We start from the raw sequence: 14,054 nt of genomic DNA on the forward strand, positions 1-14,054 counted from the left end.
AGTCTGGCTTTGGTGTATTAGCCAAGTAAAACAGAATGAATCTTGAAGGCAAAAGCTCTCTCATTTTCCTCCGAATCAGGGGTCAAAATTCTGCTGTTGCACCTAAATGTAGTGCTGCTGAAACTGGAACATTTGTCGCTTGGATCTAATAAAATGCTGATTAGCTGCTCTGACCCCCAGTGTCCTCAAACAGATAAAGCTGAAATCTCACTCCAAAGATTGTCCCCAAGCAAGTGCCAAGGTCTGGAAAGCTGCACTTTCCCCCTGAGCTCTGTCAGGTAACTCTGAGAAGTTACTTTGAAAATGAAGCCTTGAAGCCACTTGTCTGCTCCAGGTGCTGAACTTGCTCCAGGCACACACTGCAACCCCAGCTGCCAAACTTGGGGCCTAAAGGGATTTCCCTTGGCTCTGAGTGGCCCAAAAAGAGAGGGCAGATAGTTTGGCCTCTGGGCACTGCCAGCTTACACCTAACCATCACAAGACAGGCTCTGAGGCACACAACACCCATAAAGACAAAGCTGTAATGAAAACCTGTCACTCCAAATCAGCCCAGCACTGAGGGGGGAACAGATCCTCTCAGGGACTGCACCGGTGGAAAAGAGCATCAGGAAAATATTCTCCACTTTGTTACAGCTCTTGCTTCTCCTTTAGTGTAATTTTTGTCTAAAGAAGATTTTGCCACAAGTCCTGTGGCTGTGGGATCCAGAGCATAGATTTCAGACAGACAAATCTGGCTGTGTTTGGGAAAATTTCTTGTTATAATGACTTGACCACAACTCCTCTGCAAATTGGTCCCAGAGTTAGTTTCCTTTTCTCCAGAAAAAGCACTGCCTTTTTTTTTTTTTTTTTAGTGTGAAGTAGCTTCAGTTCCCACCAAATTTTATTATAATTCATATTACTACCCTGCAGCACCTGCTGTTATCAAGCTGTCCTCCATTACAAAGACAAGAGTAAACGATCTTGTAGCCCAGCCAGAATTAATTGCACCCAGGAAAATAACTCATTTTCAGCTCTTAGAAACATATCTGTCCCTATCAGGAGGAGGTCAAATACAGATTTCTCTTGTGCCAAATGCAACGCTTTTTGCGTTAGGAGATTGTCATCTGTAATTATAAAATATTTTGAAGACATTTTAGCACTGACAGCCTGAGACCTCTGTATGTCAGTCAGGCTGAAATAATTTGTGATAACTCAGCTTTCCTCCCCAGAGATTAGCAGATGAATCATGAGGATCCCATCACCCAGATCCTCTGTGGGACAAGGTAGCCTGCAGCAGTGGTCAGTGTCCAGTTTCTGGACCATCTTCAAGCATGTGTGTCCCCAAGCAGTCACAGCCATTCACTCTTACACTGTCAGACAATATCTTGCCACCCCTGGCAGCACCTGCTCATCCTTGCTGTTGTCAAGGTAAAAAGATTATAGTTAAAGGGCTTAATCACAGACAACACTGACATCTCTACCTTGATATATTTTCTCTTTAGTTTTATGCACTTAGAACAATGAAGACGTCACTTAGAGTTTGGAAAAGTTTTCTGTATTATCTACAGATAGAATAATTATCTCTGGAAAATATTTCTATGGATTTAATTACTGTTGTGTTGAGATGCCCTTGAAAACACTTTTAAACCATCACTGAAACACTTGGCAACTATTTTTAACAAAAAGTATCTAGTTTAGCGCCTACTTTTCATTTATAATACCTAGTTTCTTATAAATTAAAAACTCTACAATTTTAGTAACAGAAATTTTTCAAAAGTAAATACTATCATGAATATTGCTGAGTGCTTCATCAATGAAAGCCTGAGGTTTCTTGGGAAGCTATCAAGTGTGTAAAGAAAAAAAAAAAAGGTAGAAATTGGAAGCAGCTGAATTTGCTGGTGAGGTATCCCAGGTTACCAGAGACAGAGGCAAATCCCACATAGATATCATCTAAAAACGATGGCTCCTGATGCTGCTCAGGGACCAGGCAGCGCACACAGGTGGGACTCTGGTCTCCTTCACCTGCTCTGCCACCACCCCAGGTAAGCATGGAGAAATGATTAACAAGGTATCAGGTGAAAAAAAAAAAGCACCAGACTGGTGCTACATGTTCAGGAAAGCCAATAAGCAGTGCTTGGGCTCTCCTTTGCTCTGACTTAAGCTGAGATTTTTCCAGATGATGCATGGGATTGCAGTGGAGGGTTGAACAGGTAATTACCTCTCTCTATTTCCTACCCTTCCTCTGCATTATAAGCATATTTAAAGGGCACTTAGAAAAAGCAGTCACAACCTAAATTAAAATATAACATGAAAAGCTAATGCTGGTAGGGTGTCAGGGAAAGGGATGCAGCAGGTATTACACACTGGACAAATTGTGGCCTTTTGCTCCCCTGAGCTTTGCCCCTGGGCTTCTGGGCTTGCTTGTTTTCATCACATCACAGCTTTTCTCAGCTGCTGTGGCAGAAGAGGTGCTGCAGTCACGGTGGGAGCTGCAGGGGAGCTGCCACCCTCCCACCTGTGTGCAGGATGAGTAGCTCATCAGCAGTGACCACAGGGACTCTGCACTGCCCTGGGACTCAGGGCTGAGCTCCCCAGCCAGCCTAGCCTGTCCCCCAGCTTCCCCTTCACAGCATCTCCCTGGCAGGAGGAAAATGTTGGCTCTCTCATTCCTCAGCTCAGAATTTCTCTGTCTCAGTGGTTGATGACATACAAGGCAGAGGTTCAGAACAGCTTAAGAAAGGAAAATACAAAACCACACAGATACAACCCACACAGGCACCAAGAAAGGGGCAATGTAGAAACAACCAAAATCTCTTGACACCAGCAAAATTTTGGGTTGGTTATAAATAAAACTGGTTGGCATTGCTACTGTAAAATGCATGCCAAGGGGAGCATGGCACTGCCCCAAAATTGCTCCCTTCTAATTTTTGTCATTGGCACCACCCATGGCACCTCACCTCAGCAGAAGGCTGCTGCTGCTGTTCAGACTAGGGTTAGGATTCAAACAGCTACAAGGCCTAGAGCTCCAGCAACACTGGAACTACAAAACAAGCTAAAAGCAAACCACGGAAGATGGGAGAAATTAAATTTTTTGGTGGGACCTGGTAAGTCAATAAAAAACTGCCATGTGAATAAATATAAGTTATTTCCCCAAGTGGGGCCAAAGCTGCCCTGAAACTCCCCAGCTGGTATGAAACTGGCTTTAATAATAATAAGCCTGCAAAAAGTGAAGATTAAAAATTGATTCTGAACTAAAGGAAGCTATTAACAGAACAGTTTTCTGCCATTACAGATTTATGATACATAATATACTAATAGAGCTGCCTGCTTTTGAGAACTCTAAAGCACATTGCTCAGCCTCTGTGAGCACCTTGGAGCACTACTGCATCTCACCTTTGCTTACCTCCAGTCCCTCTGCTGCCTTCAGTGTTTTGAGTGTGATGCTCTGGCCATGGGGACCAGGTAGGTTTTTGTATTGCTTTCTTTTCTGACACATTCCAATAACTGCATTCTTGGCTTTATCTAACACTGTGGATAGTTCTACTGAAGACAAAAATAAAATTAGATTTTAAAACGTTAAAAAAAAATAGAGGAAATGGTTTTCTGGTCAAGGTGCTTGCCAGTACATATAAATTCAGAGTCTACTTCCCTATTAAAGTTTGATGGTCTTCTCTGCTGGAAGGCTGACAAGACATTGAATTCCAAATTCAGGAAATGTTTGACTCTATGATGTGTTTATAATTAAATTTATTTCCCTTGAATGCAGCCGAGCATCTCCCTGGCTTATTGCACAAGGCAGCTGCACGTTCAGGATTGTGCCTGTGGAATCAAATAGATTGATGGCATGATTTAGGACCTATCTGAAAAGATTAATTGATTTGAATATAACTTACACAATTTGCCTTAATCCTCTGAGGAGAATCAGACCAACTTCACACCTTTGCTTTGCTCTAGAAACCTTATTAAAAGAGAGAGAGGGGGAGAAGGAGTGCTCGTTTCATATACTTAATTAAGAGCTTTGAATGTTCAATAAATTACTATTCTTTGGAGGGAAAATGTAAACTAGGCAACGAGAGATGAGACAATAGGTATTTCACTATTTTTTTTCTTCTTTATCTATCAGCAGGGTGGCTGCAGCCCTCATGGTGAGGTTTCCAGGTCCCAACAATTTGACTGACCAGATCTCCACAATAATACCTGCATTACCCACAAATAAAAGGCCAAATAAGTTTTGTGTTTCTGGGAATTTTGTGCTGCTCTGCATAGGAAATCCCACAGATTTGTCTGGACAATGAGAGATGAGATGCAAGCCCTGCCCTGAGCTCAACAAGGATCTCCAAGGTGGCTGCAGTGTTGCTCCCAGCAGGTTTCTCCACATGGGTGCAACACCTGGTCCATGGATGGAGCTGGAGAAATTCAGGGCTGCCCACAGCTGACAATGCCATTTCCCACATTACCATTTTGTCTTTGAGCTCAAAATTGCACAGAAAATGAATACATTTAATTTAAAATGTGACGATTTTTTCTCTCAGCAATACTTAGGGGGTTTTCCCTGCAATGGGCATTATCCATCAGTTCATACAGAGCTTTTCCAGAGGATTTTGGTGTTTGTTGGCCAATGCAGAAGCCCTGAGCTGCATCCCACCCTTGCACACCAGGTTCACTTTGGCTCCCAGTGACCATAAAAGTTCAGTAATGGCCTGGTGGAGTTACAGACCCTCAGTCTGCACCTACCAGGGTTCCCTGGCAGAGGCTCTGAGGACTGACAAAACATCACTCATTCTATTGCTCAGGTGCTCTGTCACATCACCTGCTGGGGAGCAGACAGCAAAAGCAACACTACACTATATTTTCAGGACAAACCAGCAAGAAGTACATTCAGCTGTAGCAGCAGGGGCATGTTGGTATGCAGAAATTCACTCTTTGGTTTGGATTTGGGCCAGAAAACAATATCTAACATCCCTACTGGGGTGGGAAATGGGATTTTAAATCTCAGAGTCTTCAGCCAAGTAATTAGATGGACAATAAAATTCACACCCCCTCTCCCAACAGGTAGCCAGAGGCTTTTCAGTGATTTTTTCCTTGTAATATCTTTAATGAGAGCAGCATTGAAATGTAGTATCACATCACCTACAGTTTGAACAGAACTTTAAACTGCTCAGTGTTAAAATTAATTATATATTTAATTACTGTGTCCTTGTAGATACATTATGGTCACATTTATTACTATCTACAAAAATGACAAGTTGGCCATAAAAAACAATGAGGTGCAAAGACTTACAAGGGCAGCATCTTTTGGAATAAAAGCATGTTATGTGGCTGTTCCAGTACAAATGCCTGAAAGTTTAGTGCCACAGTTTCTCTGCTACATAGTCATCATGTAAATATTTGTGTCTGTAGAAAGAGTGATGTTCTTGCAAGGACACAATTTGTACAACATTTACACTAATTTGGCATCAAAACAAACAGCCCCCTTTTGCTTTCAGTTCAGATCTGGCACAAAGCCACTAAATTTGCTCCAGATTTGTTCTGCAAGCAGGAATTTTGCCCACTGCTTCTATAAGGCAGCTAATTTGCCAGTATTGTATTTTTGTTCCGTGCCAGCTAATTTGGATGCAACAGATTGGATTTAAAGGTCAAAAAGTCAAGAAAATTGACTGGCTGAGGATGATGAAATATTTTTTCAAAACTGCCCCAAAACTCCATCCTGGCAGCAGAACATCCACTGGGAAACTCCAGCCTCCCCACGTCCAGGAGTCTCCAGCTGCTAAACAGCACTGTGGATCTGAATTCGAGGTGGGAATTTCCATCTCATCCCCATCATTGGCATCCTAGAACTACTTTCAGCTTTGTCCTTGGGGGGAAACATACATTATGCATAGCAAGAATTTCTCCATCCATCTTGCAGAATGCATCATCACTCTCGATAAGGGCTTTCCGAGTCACCAGCCTCATCTGAAAGGAAGGTGAGCTGACCCATGAATGCTGCAGCTCTAAAGGCTTTGCTAGAAACACCATCTGAGGGGCACAAGGGGCAGGAGGGCTGAGCACAGACCCCTGGGGGACAGGCACTGGACTGACCCTGTCCCTCAGGATATCTGTCCTCTGCCTATCACTGCTGAGTGCATTGTGCATCCCCAGGGAGCTGCAGAAGTGGGGGAAAGGAGGCTGCATCTTTGTGGAGGTATCAGGGACAGAGTCAAGAAACAGGGGATCTCCAAAGGTCTCTCAGGATTTCCCAAATCTATCACAGTAAATCTAGCATATTACAGTTTCCTTGAAATGTGTAGCAGGCTAAGAGGATATTTAGGGGCCACTAGAATAGATAGAGAAAGAAAGCCACTGAAAACTGCAGGGCATGCTCTAGAAGTGTGCACACATACATTAAAGCAAAATGCATTACCCTATTTTACCTTCTGTGCTGTAATAGCAAATTTCCTATTTCGCTAATGGAATGTGCAAATGCGGCAGGAAGTCTGAACCCAGGCTCACAGGGGCTATTTTTACAGCTTGTGGAATCAGAGAAAAATACCTCCCAGAGACACAAGGCAATGCAATCAGCCACGGCTGGCAGTTGGCTGCTCCCTTAACAAGCAGACATCTCATCCTTGTGTCCAAAAAGGCCACTCCAAGTACAGCTCTGTTCTCATTGTGTTCTAATCTCTCCCCCCCGCCCCCATCAAATGCCAAAAATATTTATGCCTGCTGTATTACATTATAAGTTTATATTTCTGAAAATTAATGAGTTATGACATGACACCAGGCACAATAATTGAACCTCAGGGCCCAGCCCTGTTGAAGCTGGTTTAGAGCTGTCTTACTTTTGGGGGTTAGAATAACCTCCAGATGGCATTGGGAATGTTAAAAATAAAGAGACATCCAAGCCTATAGACTGACTTTCCACCAAGGGATATGTCTAATTATACATCCACTTTGCTTTCCCCTGCAATGTATTGGAAGCAATTATTTTAAATAGATAAAGGATGTCAGTGAGGTTCAATTTGCCTCTCTGTCTATCAGCTGTGCAATATGAGCACACACAGAGTAAAGCCTTAGTCATGGATGTGGCTATGTCCTGAAGTTGTATTCTGACATTTGTGAGTCTCGTTAAATGTGCTTCCTTTATTGGCTTGTTTTTTGTAATCACAGCATATGAAGATTTTAAAGTTCTCATTTCCGCTCTTGGCATTTCATTTGAGGTGATCCTGAGTTTAGTGCCAAGACATATTGGAAATGACCTTCAAGCTTGAGAGAAAATAATTTCATTTTAGATTCCGTCAATAAGCAATACGCAGAAGCCTTGTACAGTTAGTAGCATCTATCAAACGTTTTCCCTTAAGAACTTGCTGACCTTCTTGGCAGAGGTCATTCAGCAACACACCACTTCTATTCACTTCCTTTATCAAAGAGATGGGATTGCTACTAAGCCATTTCTGCACTCAGAAATTAGGTCAGCTATCAACAGCAACAGATTACAGAGCTCAAACGATCTGTTCTCTCTGCCTGATGAAAGGGAAGTATAACAGTGGCCTTTCAGTGCCTTACAGTCAGGGCATCCTCATCCCAGCTCTGCTCCTGGGTTACATGACTCTACTTTTTAAGGACAATTTAAAGAGGAGGCTAGTTAGCAGCCTGTAAATCCACCCAGCAGTTGTTACATTCTGGTTTTGCTAACGGGAGGCTGGATAACAGCTGATCAGATAATTGCAGTGAATATTCAGAGTTTCTCAGGCTTTACAGCTGTGGAAGCAGTATCAGATCTGCCACAGAGCTGGTCCCAGTGAATTACACTGACACATTTGACAGAGAACTCATTTTGCACATCACAGGAGGGAAGGAGGAAGTTTTGAGTGACAGCCCCTTCAATAATAAGTTTTTGATTGCACAGTAGAAAAACTACAAATTAAAACTTTTAGAAAGCAGGTGATAAATTAAGAAAAGTAAGTGTTCTCAAATGATTTGAAGCTCTAAAAACACATCCCATGCATACATTAGTTTTACCAGAATGAAATTACCATGTTTCCAAAATTAATTCAGTAGCAACAAGCTTAACAGAAGGTAAACAGTTGCAAGTATGTCCCTGTAATTTATTTCATAGCACACATTCATTTCGTGCAAGAATCCCCTTTGCATTCTCACCAGTAGTCGGCTTTGCAATGTTTCAGCTAGTTGGGATGCTGCAGACACCCAGCTCACAGATACCCTTGTCACAGAGAGGTAACTTGCAGATGTCCACAAGCCCTGAGCAGATGGTGCACTGAAGAATTCCTGCATACTGAGGGGCTGTGCGGAATTAAAAGGAATTTTTATGAGCCCACCAAGTAGTAGCTGCAAGCACAGTTAATTTCTAATTATCAGACATTCAGCATGAGTAGGACAAGCCCTCTGTGTTGTGCTTCAGCACACTGGGATGGAGAAAAGGCTTTGAAATAAAGTATTAACAGCACCAGAGCAGAGTCAAACGGGTGTGGCTTTTCCTGACCCCCAATCCTCCCTCCTGTCCTCCCTGAGCCACTGCTGGAAAAGGGTGCATCTGTCCCCCAAGAAATGCCTTGGGATTTATGGGCATGAAAAAGTATGGGGGAAAAAAAAAACAACCAAAAAAAAAAAAAACAACCCCACACCAACAAAACCAACAAACCAAAAAAAAATTACCTACTTTTCATTTTAAAAAAAGATCAAATTTTTTTGCGAAATAATTACGGCTGAGGCTGATTTTCTCCAGACGTTGAAAACAATAATGTCCCTTGCACAAAACAATAAGTTTGCTAACTTTCTGGTCTACTATTTTTTATGATTCTCAGCAGTGCCGCTAAGTGGAATTTGATAAGTTAAAACTGACAGGTGGAAAGCTTGTAAGGAACGTACTGCAAACTTGCAGATGAACCAACAGAATTCAGAGTTTTATACAGGATGTATTTTGAAATGGAGATACTTGAATCTGGAAGCATAAACCTCTAGAACAGCAAATAGATATTTTGTAAGCTCATACAGATTCATTGCTATCAAGCTGGTGCCATACCACAGGCTTACAGGATTTTTTAAAGGTTATTCTGTTTAAAGCAGAAAGTAAAAGCATATAATTACATAAAATGTAAACAAGAGATTTGCAGTTCTCTATCCTGTGTGTTATCTTTGGCAAGTAAACAAAATATTCACAAATAATAGGCATTGAAATGCTCTCTTTCTTTTGTTATTTCTTTTTTTTCATACATAATGTTAGACATAATTTCCACTCAGTGTGAAAACAGGTATTTTCAAATGTTAATTGGCAATAAAGTTTTCATTAAAGCACGAGAACCTATCAAAAAAGTCTTCATTAAAACCTCATTGTTTTCTTACCAGTTTTATTCTGGTAGATTTTTTTTCATCATTTTAACAGCTAAACAAGAAATACTTTTTTTTTTTTGTAAATAAAAAGACAAAGTATACATTTTAACCCTTAGCTAAAATGTTAATGGCCTCCTTTGCATCCCCCAGTCTGTATTCTGCAGCCTGTACCATCCCTCCTCTATTTGCACCTATTGAAAGCATCCACCTGAGCTGAATTCTTTTAAAGAGAAAGTTCTGATCCCCAAGGAGAAAAAAAGAAAAAAGCCCTTTTCTGTCTGCATCTCTATGAAACACTGGACTGGAGGTGCAATTAAGGGAACTAGAGCAAATCCAGCTGCAAAATAGCAGTGAGTGGGGACCAAACTTTCCCTTTTGGGGTTTAAACAGCAATAAAACAAACATACCTTCCTGGTTTGTCTGTTTATTTATTATTAACTGATTTTCCTACTGAAAAAAATAGACAAGTTTTGTTATTAAAACATTCACTAATATTTATAAATAATAAAATCCAAACATGGTCTTTCTCTCTAGTCAGTTCAGAGCCCTAATAGCAAGTTCAGATATTCCCTGCAAAACTTTCAGATTTTTAACTAATTATGTTGTTAATCAAGAGCATGACTGCACTTTGATTGCACTCAGTTATCTATCATCTCTTTCTTCTCAAAACAGTAGGGGAAAAAATCCAGAACAAAAGATTCACATCTCTCACAGCTGCTCTTTATGCACATCTAATTAATCTTGGGACTATTAAAATTCAATACAATGAGAAAGTGGTCAATACCATAATCAGATAAACGAGCTCACACAGTAGTGAAACAATCAAATCAAACAAGCTTCATCAAATATTCCTCATAAGTGACAGAACAAATACGTTTCAATGCCTGCTCTCAAATCCCCGATGATGTTATGATAGCCTTGTCTAATCCTGCAGGGAACAACAGTGGTGTTTCCTCCTGCATGTGATGCATTATCTATACCCTTTGAAACTCAGTGAATTTATCTCTAGTACCTTTCTGGATCAAATGCTTCTTGAAATTCTAAAGCAACTAGAAATGGCTATTCCCACTCGAAGACAACTCAGCATCTGCAGATCAAAGGAGATAACAAACATTTCCTCTCTGCAAACCCAAAAAGAAAATCTTTCCAGTAGCAAAGAAATTCACTACATAATCACCATGTGTTCCTTATCTCCCAGCAGCTTTAATTTTACATTCAGGAGTGTAATGGACATTATTTGAAATAGGACATTATTCCTGTCTTGATAATCGTGTTATGTTTAGAGCCTGTCATCAGAGATTATTGAAATCCTCTGAAATGCAGTGATGAGAGAGTAATTGGGTAGGTTACTTCTGTTAGTTACTTAAGACAATTTGGGGGCAGCTTCTTGGAGCATAAATATCTGCTCCTCCACAGGAGAACTGTCTCCTACAGGTCTTCCAACAGTCTAATTGCAGTTTTAAAGACAGAAGAAGACTATATCCACCGTCTTGGATAGCCAGGCTCTGTGTCCCTATGGAATGGTGGCTGATTACAGAGCTCCTGTTCTTCCTGTGGTATGTATTGGTGTCATGGTGAAGGGCTCTGTGATTAATGCTGTCTGAGCTCGTGAACTGAAATCGTGTGAGATCCTCACAGGATGTTGGCATTAATTTATAAGTAGTGGAGGAAAATGAGTTCATCCTTACTGCTTCCTGTGCTTTACCTCATCCACTTTCCCTCTACCAGCCCCTATCAGAGGCAGTTTGCTGGGAATGCTTTGCCAGCAAACCTTCCCATCAGAGATGCAGTTTGTACAGTTAGTGACCAGTAATTCATACCTCTAAAATGCACCTCTGAAAACCTCCAGAATGGGACATGGCCAAATCACTTTGGGGTGACCATATTCAGACTGAAGTTCTTGCCAGCATCACATACATTAATTGGTTTCATATGCCTAATCCAAAAAGCCCTGGCAGGAAAATCATTACCTGTGATCAGGCAGTGAGCAATGTGCTCCCCAGAGCAGCAGTCCCTCTACCTGCCCAGTCCTGCTCCCACTCAAATCAGGAATATCATTTTCAGTCTCTCCAGCAGATGAGATTTTGATCCCACATTCATGTAGGTGGCTACTTTCACAAACCCATTCAATAACAACTTGGGAGAATTAGTCAGCGTGACTGACAACTATAAAAGTGCTCAAAATGAGTGCCCTTTCCAGTGTTTCATGATATCTGAGAGTTATCAGTACAAATCTGAAAAGCACATTTTAATGAAAATTAAACTAAAGTATAAATTGGATTTTCTAAACTTAGATCTCATTACAACCCAGTGTATCACTCCAGGTGAAGGACTGGAGCTGTTTAAGGTTTCATCATGCAAATCCCTTTTCTTGCTGTGAGGTTTTCACTGCTGTTAAGCACAGTAAAAAAAAAGGAGATGGCCCAGGTTGCTGCTCCTTTGAGCTTCACACTGGTTATACTGGGGGTGCAGAAACCCTTCATGCTAAGAAGCCCAGTGCATAAGCATCTGGATAATTTCAATCAGCTTGAAAATCTCTGTGCCCTTTTCCCTTCATGTTCCTTGCTGTTGGGAGCTGTACAGGGATTGAGGAGATCACAGTGTTATCCTGGTTTCTGCCGCAGTGCCCCTGTGTGACTTTGCACATTCTCCACTCACATTATTTGTAATAATCCAGGGAAACTCACTCTCCTCTTCATACAACACAAACCCTCAATCCCAGCCTGAAGCAAACCAAGAGCAGCCTTGATTAAGAGGAAAAAGTACAGCAAAGCACCCACAGACACCAGCACAGGTAGCCCAGCACACTCTCTATTTCTCCTGCTTTCCCTGCCCTGGGGACCTTCAACACCCTGTTTCACTTCCTTCTCAGATGTCAGCACAGCTTCAAAATGACAATTTCTTCCTCTACTGAACTGCTTTCAACACCCAGGCACACACAAATCTTCCAGGAAGGGGAGGGTGGGAGCATAATCACAATTCTCAAGGTTGCTTCCAGCTTGCATCTGTTTTAGCAGTGCCCACAAATTCCAGGGTTTGGCAAATTTTAGCAGAGCTATCTGATTTTCAATTCATATTAGCCCCAGGTTAATAATTTGCTATTTTTTACAGTTGCTGTCTAAAAACCCCGTATTGAAAAATTTTACCATCTTACCTCCAAATATCACTAATATTTAGAGCAATTGAAATTTACAATCCAGCATCACATAACCCAACTCAGCTCTGGGAAAGGCAGAGTGTTTTCCCCTACCCTGATGTCATCAGGGAATTAGGTAGTGTCCAGAAAAGCAAAGAACTGGAAAGACTTTGCACCTGGTTATGACCACTTTGCATGCTCTCAGCTCTGCTTCTTCAGCAGGAATTCAGTGCCAGGAAATAACAGACTCATTACCCGTTTTCCCTCCTTCCTTAAGCCGTGTTCCCCACTGCTTTGCACTCAGCAAGAGCTTTGCTTTCTCACCCCATGGTCCAATTTCCTGAGTTCACACATTGCTCTCTGAATACCAGCATCCCAAATTGCCTTTTTCTGGCTCTGTGGTCACACACACTCCTCATGACAAGCAGTGGAGGTTGTCCTGGCAAGGGGAGAGGAAGAACAGGCTGCAGCCCCACAACTCAGAGACATCAGTCCATTTGGAAGCTGGGCTTCCACCAGCAAGGTCTTCTTCATGATGATGGATCCTCCTGAGGACATGGAGAGACTCTCCAAACAGATCCAAAGGGACTGCCCTGCCATCCTGACTGGTAAATCTGCACTGCTTCAGGCTTGGCTTGTCCCCATGGCAGCTGCAAATTTGCTTTCCATGCCCTTTGCCTGGAAATGTGGGGACAGTCTGGAGTGACTGAGTGAGTCAGAAGGAGGGATGGAGGCTCAGGGTCAGCATTACCTCCTCTGCAGTGGGGTTATTCGCCACTGAAAAAGTGGGAATTAATTTTGTCCCACGGTGTTTCTGCCAAAGTCACTGATTGCAAAGGTCAGCACAGAGGCAATGTAGGTTCTCTGCTGTACCTCCCTCCAAAATCTTTACAGAGCCCTGACTTCTCACTGCATGGGCTGTAAGCACAAATCCACCTCCTAACTCCAGTCCCCAGATGCCAGAGAAACCCAGGGCTTAACTCTGACCCATCATGAAAGAAACTGGAGAAACCTCACTGTGCCTGCAGACTGAGACTCTCACCGCTATAGCAAGAAAATAAATCCCACTAATTAACCCATTAATGCCTCACATTTTGCATTTCCCAGCATTTTCCCTTTAACTACCAAGCTAAATTAATATTAAAAAGGGAACCAGATATGAGACTTTGGTTGCCAGGGAACCTTCAAACACAGAGGTTCCTTTCAGCAGGCAGCAGCTTGGCTGGGTGCAGCCTGGTGTGCAGCAAGGCTGCTCTTCATGAGGAGCCTGGTATTCCACTGCAGGCTAGAATAGCACAAAATATTTTACAAAATCATGGGAGGTCATCATCACAAATATTTGGTGCCTTCAGCATTTTAATGGCACCTGCAAGTATTTAATTTCTCTATAGAGAGCTGCACAAAATTCAGAGCTTGCTAAGAGATTGCAGTATTTGTCCACTTTCCTGCAGTTCTGGAGTCCAGGAGAGCTGCTGCAAAACCCAAATATACCAACACAGACTGTCAGAGAGGAAGAAAGGCAAGCTGTCCCACATGCACCCTCTTGCTGCTCGCCCTCTTTCAGCCTTCTCCTGGCTGAGCAAGCAAAAGGGATTGGAGACAGCAGCCA

General features: G+C 42.2%; 1 long non-coding RNA gene across 1 annotated transcript; it reads left to right on the forward strand.

The window, feature by feature from the left end:
- Nucleotides 1-1,965: 1,965 nt before the first annotated feature.
- LOC146437474 (uncharacterized) lies at nucleotides 1,966-5,077 on the forward strand. The gene is made up of 3 exons (XR_014852335.1): nucleotides 1,966-2,021; nucleotides 3,272-3,441; nucleotides 4,103-5,077. It is a non-coding gene; the product is annotated as an uncharacterized LOC146437474 (long non-coding RNA).
- The last annotated feature ends 8,977 nt before the right edge of the window (nucleotides 5,078-14,054 follow it).

Source organism: Lichenostomus cassidix, chromosome 4A (assembly GCF_008360975.1).
Source record: "Lichenostomus cassidix isolate B80296 chromosome 4A, HeHo_3.0, whole genome shotgun sequence".
Taxonomy (NCBI): Eukaryota; Metazoa; Chordata; class Aves; order Passeriformes; family Meliphagidae; genus Lichenostomus; species Lichenostomus cassidix.